An 8,151-nucleotide genomic window follows, 5' to 3' on the forward strand; every position below is an offset into this window, starting at 1 on the left:
TACAAAGAATTTTTTTAAAGTTGTAAATTTGGCTTTCAAATTTAGGAATAAACTGATTCTCTTACTCTTTCCTCATATGTCCAATGGTACCTTAACAGACAAAATCTTTAAAAGACAGAGTAGATTATTTAATTATGAACTTTATCTATTTGAATACATATAATGCAGACAGATTTTAAGAAAGTGTACATATATATGTACATATATTTAACTTAGATGTAAAATACTCAAAAGAAAATATCAGCAATTTAATTCTAATACTTGTTTTGAGAAAAAAGTCATTTACATAAACTTCAGCTTATTAGCCTTCACTTGTGAAAAATATTTGAGAGAAAACTGTAATCATTCAATAGGAAATCCTAATGAATCAATGGACATTCTGCGGTGTTTCCTTGTTCTACTTAAAATTTTGTCTCCATTTAGCCAGAAAATGGTATAAAAATAAGTACACATACATATGAAAAAGTAGATTTTGAAACTCAATATTTTGAATAATATTTCTCTGACTGATGAGTTTAGAAACATTTTTATTGCACCAATTTTCACCATGTTCTTGATAAATTAATAATATGATATAAAATATGAGTGATACATTATTGTATTTCACACAAATGTTTGTGCATGTTGCATATATATACATATATATATATATATATATATATATATATATATATATATATATATGTTTTTCAAGACAGGATTTCTCTGTGTAGCTTTGTGCCTTTCCTGAAACTCACTCTGTATTCCAGGTGGGACTTGAACTCACAGAGATCTGCCTGCCTCTGACTCCTGAGTCCTAGGATTAAAGGCATGCACCACCACTGCCCGGTAGTTGCATATATTTGTAAGCAGATATACATATGGTATTCTCACACACTCTCCACAAATATAATTATAGATAGATAGATAGATAGATAGATAGATAGATAGATAGATAGATAGATATGCAAATGGACATTTATCTCTGTAAGCTCTCACTGAATTAGGTGTCATATAATTTCAGTAAATTTACTTTTAAATTACTTTTTGTTATGCATGTATGGAAACTTTTGTAGAACATATGCAGAATAAATAAAAATTTACATTTCAAATCTCTCTGATTATGATAAAAAGAATAAACGGACTTCTGGGTAAGATGGTACACTAGATGCAACTACTGTGTGATTTTGATGACAAAACATGTCAGTAGGATAAAATAAATTAAACATGAAAATGAAAATGAAGGAGAGATTAGGAATTTGGAAACATTGAGACAAAACAGCAAAAAGTGTAGGACAAAAACCAATTTAATCTACCAAAGAACATCTAAGCCAAACTAGTCAGTTCTGCTCCCCAGCTGGGCAAGTGGAAGTTATTGCCATTTCCAAAAGTTAAGCCAGGTAGCCATGGAGAAAGGAGTCTGGTAGTCCTATCCTTACAAGTGTACAGTCCTCACAAGCTTTAAATACAATTGAAGGTTTGATGAGAAGTGAGTCCCTTGACAGGTGTCAACAGTGGGAAAGAATTCCACTCTAATCACTGTCTTCTCTGACTTGGAGGTCAGGAGCCAATACCATCTTGAGAAGGAACCTTTTTTTATTTTTTTAAATGAGCTACACTACAGGCATGAAAAGCAGAAGTAGTGACAAAGTGACTAGTCTATGAGGCAAAATGCTGCACCTCTTCATGAGTGAGATCCCTTGGAAACAGTTTCAAAGAGGGAAGATACTGAATTGATGAGTGCAGACAGCGAGAAGCTTGGTTTAAGCAGGAAAGGGCATAAAGAAAGAACTGGAATTCCTACAGGAAGTGATGAAGACCTCATCAAATCAGATAACTGTGGCATCTGATAGCCTTGAACCTGAGGACAGAGGGCTGATTCATATTCTGAAGCAGTCCTGCCAGGTGACCTATGTTTAGTGAGTTCATAAAGGACAAGTGTAGGTCCTCCATTCATACTGGTGTTCGTGTTCTTCTTGTTTCCCCTACAACCAAGGCACTAGCTGAACTCCTCTTATGTAGCCCATAGGCACTTTCTGGGGATACTCCAGAGGGGAGCAGATAGTGGGAGAAACTGTACAGCCCATGGTCCTAACACAAAAGTCACTGTGACCTTTGGAAGCTGTGGTAGGGAAATAGGAAGCCTGTTAAATAATGACAGGTCTGATAGACACCTCACTCTTGTATAATATAGGAATATATTAGTCTAAATATAGAAAAGCCAGTGTGCATAAATATATATGGCCATCCCAATTAACATGAATCTCCTCCAACCTTTCTTTTCTTTCTTCTTTGTATTCTTACTCTTTTTCTTTTTCCTACACATTGATAGTATCTTTATTGTATCAACTTTAGTATTTATTTTTTCACCCTTCATATATTTATTTACTTTTGTTGACCAATTTTTATCATTATTAGATGAACTTTTCTTTTCCTTGTTTTTCTTTTTTGCCTGTATTTTTTTTTTTTTTTTTTTTTTTTTTTTGGTTTTTCAAGACAGGGTTTCTCTGTGTAGCTTTGCGCCTTTCCTGAATCTCACTCTCTAGACCAGGCTGGCCTTGAACTCACAAAGATCTTCCTGCCTCTGCCTCCTTTAATCCTGCTGGGATTAAAGGCATGCGCCACTACTGCCCGGCCTGTATATTTTTTATTTTATCTATATTTACCTTTATGTTTCCTTACACTATAATTTCAGTACCATTTTTATTTCATTATGTTAGTTCTTATTTTACTAGGAAGATGCTCTTGTCATATGTCACATTTTTTGGAAGTCACTCATTTGTACTTCCTGTTTTACTAGGTAATGTTATTTCCGCCTAGGGTCTCTGAGAGATTAGATAGTTATGGTTACAGCTTTCCTTGTTAAGAAATTCAGAAAAGAAACTCACTAAGAGGTGTTAAGTGTGTAAGATTGAAAGACATCATAAGACAGTTTTATGTTGGTAATATAAGTTAGAATAGAAAGTGAATTAGGTACATTTTGAACTCACCAAAATAGGACAGATAATGGAATATTTTTGCTGAATTTGTCAAATGCAAATGGACTAGACATTGTTGATGTATTTATTGCTTGAATATATTGTATATAGTTATTGTACTTATTGTATATAATTTTTCTTATATTAGTTATAACTTTTTATTTTTATTAGACAAAAATAGGGGAAATGTGGTGATATTTTATTTGTGCTCTAATAAATAAAGCTTGCCTGGAGATCAGAGGAAAAAAACAGCCATTGTAAGTAAACACAAAATTCATACAATGTTAACACAAGTCTTTAATCCTATCACTTGGGAGCAGGGATCTGTCTGGATTTATGTGAGTTCAAGGCCACACTGGGAACAGAGCCAAGCATGGTGGCACATGCCTTAAATTCCAACACTAGTTAACCATGGAGGTCTGGAGGTCTGTACAGACAGAAAGAAAGTGACAGAGCTGGGCAGGAAGAAGAAGTGATGTAGCTGGACAGAGAGAGAATCAGATGGCAGAACAGCAGGGCATATAGGCATGGGTAGACAGGAAGTATCTCACTTTTGGAAGCTGTGGAGTTGGTGAGGTGAGGTTAGCATGTGGCTATTCCTATTCCTCTCATCTCTCTAAGGCTTTCACCCCTATATCTTGCTCCGTATTTTCTATTAATAAGACAGTTTAGAAATTTGTCTACATAAGGAGGCTGGCTGGTCACATGGTCACATTGTATCTACACATAGGAAGTAGAAAGCTATACAAGCCTGCTGTGTCATAGATCACTTCTTATGTCAGTGGTTCTCAAACTTCATAATGCTGTGATCCTTTAATCCAAACATAAAATTATTTTGTTGCTACTTCATAACATTTTGCTATGGCTATGAATGATAATGTAAATATCTGATGTTCAAGATAACTGATATATGACTCCCACGAAAGGATCATTCATCCACAAAAGAGTTGCGACCATAGGTTGAGAACCACTGAATTATATTATCTAAAATCCCAGCTAGGGAGTGGTGCACACAGAAACTGGATCTCCTATCTCAGTTAAGACAATCAACCAAATCTTACTCAGACAATGTAGACATTTGTGATACTACGGTTATGACTTGAACTTTTCCCCTCCCCTCACTGATTAGCTGGAGGTAATCTGAATACCAGTACTCTGAGAATAGTCCTCTGGCTATTGCCTATGTTCTTAAAGCATGCTGGGGAGACCTTTTATTTTACAGGCTTCTAGCTGCCAACTCATCAGGCATCATTTGTAAACTGCTTCGCTTCTCTCAGTTGGTACAGTAAAATGTTAGGATAATTTCCCCAGGACCTGTGTCATCTGGTTCGATATACTTAAGGTTCCTGTAAGATTGGGTTTAAAAATCTTCTCAGTGATGCTTGCAGTCTTGATTGTATTTTGGAATCTCTGTTCCCCCCACCTTTGGACTCCACTGCTACCTCTGTAGGTGCATATAATTGCCACCTACCTTCCTGTCTTCATCAGGGTTCTGTTGTTGAGAAAAGACACCATGACCATGACAACTCTTAACATAGAAAGAATGAAATTTGGGTCTTGCTTATGTTCCCAGAGGTTTAATCCGTTATCATCATAACAGAGAGCACAGCAACATGCAGGCAGACATAGTACTAGAGAAGTAGCTGAGAGTTCTACATTCAGATATGCAGGCAGGAGGAAGAGAGGCCTGGCTTAGACTTTTAAAAACCTTAAAGCTCTCCCTGAATGACAAGCTTCCTCCAGCAAGGGCACATTTCCTAATCCTCTCAAGTAGCTACACTCCCTACTGTCCAAGCATCCGAATCTATGAGTCTATGGAAGCCATTCTCATTCAAACCATCAGAACCCCACCTCTTTTCCTCCCTCTAAGTTGTCTACTACTGAAATACACATTTCCTCATGGTTTTCTTAGGCTAAGATGCTAAATTCTTGCAGTTGCACTAGCTCTGCTTTAGGAGTGAGCTCCCAGGAATGGACTTTGAGCACTCCTGCTCAGCTAACTAAATGAGTTTCCTTTATTTCTTTGCTATTGAAACTATTATTTTTCATAGCTACCCAACTCATATGAAGCTGCTCTCCAACACTGCAGTTTATTTCTCAGAGAGTCTAGCAGTCACTGTTGAATATTGTCTATTGTTTTCTGATGCTCTATATTTTTAATTTAATCTATAACATATGTAACGATAACACTCATGCTACCATCACCCATTCACCATGTCCGAGCAAGGGGCTGTGGATCAAAAAACAGAGACAAAAGACAGCGAGCGGGTCATTGGCCTCAGCAGAACGCCAAATGCTGTTTATTGAAAAAGGGAAGAAATCTTAAATACAGGCTTATAGCACAATGGGAGACCCCAGAGGGCAGAAGTTCGTTACTGACGTTTACAATCTTGCATCTAAGCTGTTAACACCAAAAGCAGGATACACAAACAAAGAACCTCTGGTGAGCATTCAGGAAGAAGGAAACAGGCAGGGAATAAGCATAGGGAGGACATCTGGTCAAGGTCAGCAAGCAAGGTGGCAGCTACCCCAAATGGGAGGCCAGGGCCCTACAAATATATATATTATAATATACCCTATAATGTTTCAATATATGTTCTCAATCTATAGAGTGAGCATAACTATCTTGTAGATTAATTTCTAAATGGTCTTATTAAATTAAAAACATGGAGCCAAATATAGGGGTGAAAGCCTTAGAGAGATCAGGGAAATAGGGAAAGATACCATGCAACCTTACCTCACCAACTTGGCAGCTTCCAAATGCGAGCTACTTTCTGTCTACCCATGCCTATATATGCCTTGCTGTTCTGCCATCTGATTCACTCTCTGTCTAGCTACATCACTTCCTCTTCCTACATAGCTCTGTCACTTTCTGTCTGTCTAGACATCCACGGTTAGCTAGTGTTGGAATTAAGGCATGTGCCACCATACCTGGCTCTGTTTCCAGTGTGGCCTTCAACACACAGAGATTCTGCCTACTAAGTGATAGGATTAAGGGTGTGTGCTACTGTTGCTTGGCATCTTTATTTACTTATAATGGCTGGCCTTTTTCCTTTGATCTCCAGACAAGCTTTATTTCTTAAAGCACAAATAAAATATCACCACATTTCAGCACAAATAAAATATCACGTTTCCCCTTTTTGTCTAATAAAGAATAAAAAAATTAAAAAGTTATAACTAATATAAGAAAAGCTGTATACAATAAGTACAATAAAAATATGGAATGAATTTGCATGTCATCCTTGTGCAGGGGCCATGCTAATCTTCTCTGTATCATTGTAATTTTAGTATATGTGCTGCCGAATTGAGAGAGAAGAAAGAAAAAGAGATCAGAGGAGATGCTGCTAGCTGCCAGAAGAAGAAGCAAGATGTAAAGTACCAGTAAGTCACAAGCCACATGGCAAAGTATAGATTTATAGAAATGGGTTAATTTAAGCTATAAGACTGAGCTAGCAAGAAGCCTGCCATGGCCGTAGTTTAAAAATAATATAGGCCTGTGTGTTTTTATTTGAGCCTGAGCAGCTGTAGACCAGGCTGGATGCAGAAAAACTTTCAGCTACACTATCCCATCTATATGTTTCATTCAAGCATTGGTGATATGAATTTCACTAAAAATTTTAAAAATGATAATCTATATAACACAATAAACCATTATTTTATTTGAATTTGTGAACAAAAACACAGAATGACATAACAAATATTTTTTTCTTTTTATTATATTTTTATTATTTAAAATAATTTTAACTTTAAATATATTTTAAACATATTCTTTCCCTCCCCAAGTCCTCCCAGATCCTCTCCCCCTACCTAGCCACCCATCTTAGTCAGTGTTTCTATTGCTGTGAAATTAACTCACTGGGCATGGCTTGAGCATATATGACCTCAAAGCCCACCCACATAGTGATACATTTCCTCCAACAAGGCAACACCTACTCTAATAAGGTCATACCTCCTAATAATACCAGTCTCTGCAGGCCAAGCATGCAAACACATGAGGCTATACAGGCCATACTGATTCAAACCATAACACCACTCAACTTTAAATTCCTTCTCAAAAAACAAACAAAAACGTAATACAACAAGAAAACAACACCCAAAAAGAAAAATATAACCAAACAAACAAACAAACAAAACAAAACAAAAACCAAAACTATGACCAAATAAAATCATAGGAAAATACTGACAAGTCCGTTATATGTTAGGTAACTACGCCTGAACATGATGCATGGCCTACAGTGGTTGATATACCTTCATTGAATCACTCCATTGAAAAAAACTGACTTTCCCTCTCATAGAATGTATAAGTGACAGTTCAGTTGTTAACCTTTACCCTAGTAGCTAGGTTTTCATTCGTTCATTCACTCATTCATTTGTTCACTCATTCATATTTTTTTAAATAACAAAATAAAATATAATAAAACAAAGCTATAACAACAAAGATGAACAAAATGGATCAAAAGAAGGATAAGAGCCCAAGAGAGGCATAAAAGTCAGAGACCTACTTGTTCACAAACTTATAAATCCCATAAAAAAATAAACTGGAAATCCTAATATAAGCACAGCACACATAATCTTTTGTTGACTTGTCTTTAATTTTTGATTCATCTATTACAGAATGCACAGTTCACCAGAAAACATTCAGAAAGCAGAAATTTATGAGTCAATAAGTTTCTCACTCACTTTTGTTTCCAGACACTAAGAACAGCTATTAACAGAAACAACTGCATGGCCAAATCACAGACTTTTGTTAGTGTCTTTAAACTACTAAGGATCATGGAAAATTATTCCAGAAGGAGAATGAGAGAAGCACCACTAGAAAATCACTCTTTGAAAACAATTATTATTGAAAACAATAACCATTAGCACACAGAGAGGCCTTAGCCCTGTATGTAAATCTACTTTAAGAAAACTTTTGTAAGCATATTTCTGAGTCTTGAGAAACAAAAATCCAATTAGAACAACTGGATTTTATCAGACACAGTATAACTAAAAAAGAAGTTTGTCTAATCAGTTTTATTGTAGCCTCTTTTTTAGAGTAATTCTGAGTTAATAGAAGGGTTTTCCCCCAAATTGGGGTTTCTAGAAGAGAGAAGACAATAACGATATACAGTATAACTCCAACACTTTATAAAAAACAGAGAAGTAATTGCCATGGAAATTTGCAGGATTCCTTGTGAGGAATAACTAAATAACC

At 36.0% G+C, this 8,151-nt stretch overlaps 1 non-coding gene across 1 annotated transcript; it reads right to left on the reverse strand.

The window, feature by feature from the left end:
- Window positions 1-6,169: 6,169 nt before the first annotated feature.
- On the reverse strand, window positions 6,170-6,273 carry LOC131920243 (U6 spliceosomal RNA). The gene has a single exon (XR_009381587.1). It is a non-coding gene; the product is annotated as a U6 spliceosomal RNA (small nuclear RNA).
- Window positions 6,274-8,151: the final 1,878 nt, after the last annotated feature.

The sequence above is a fragment of the Peromyscus eremicus genome, chromosome 9 (genome assembly GCF_949786415.1).
Source record: "Peromyscus eremicus chromosome 9, PerEre_H2_v1, whole genome shotgun sequence".
In the NCBI taxonomy this organism is placed as follows: Eukaryota; Metazoa; Chordata; class Mammalia; order Rodentia; family Cricetidae; genus Peromyscus; species Peromyscus eremicus.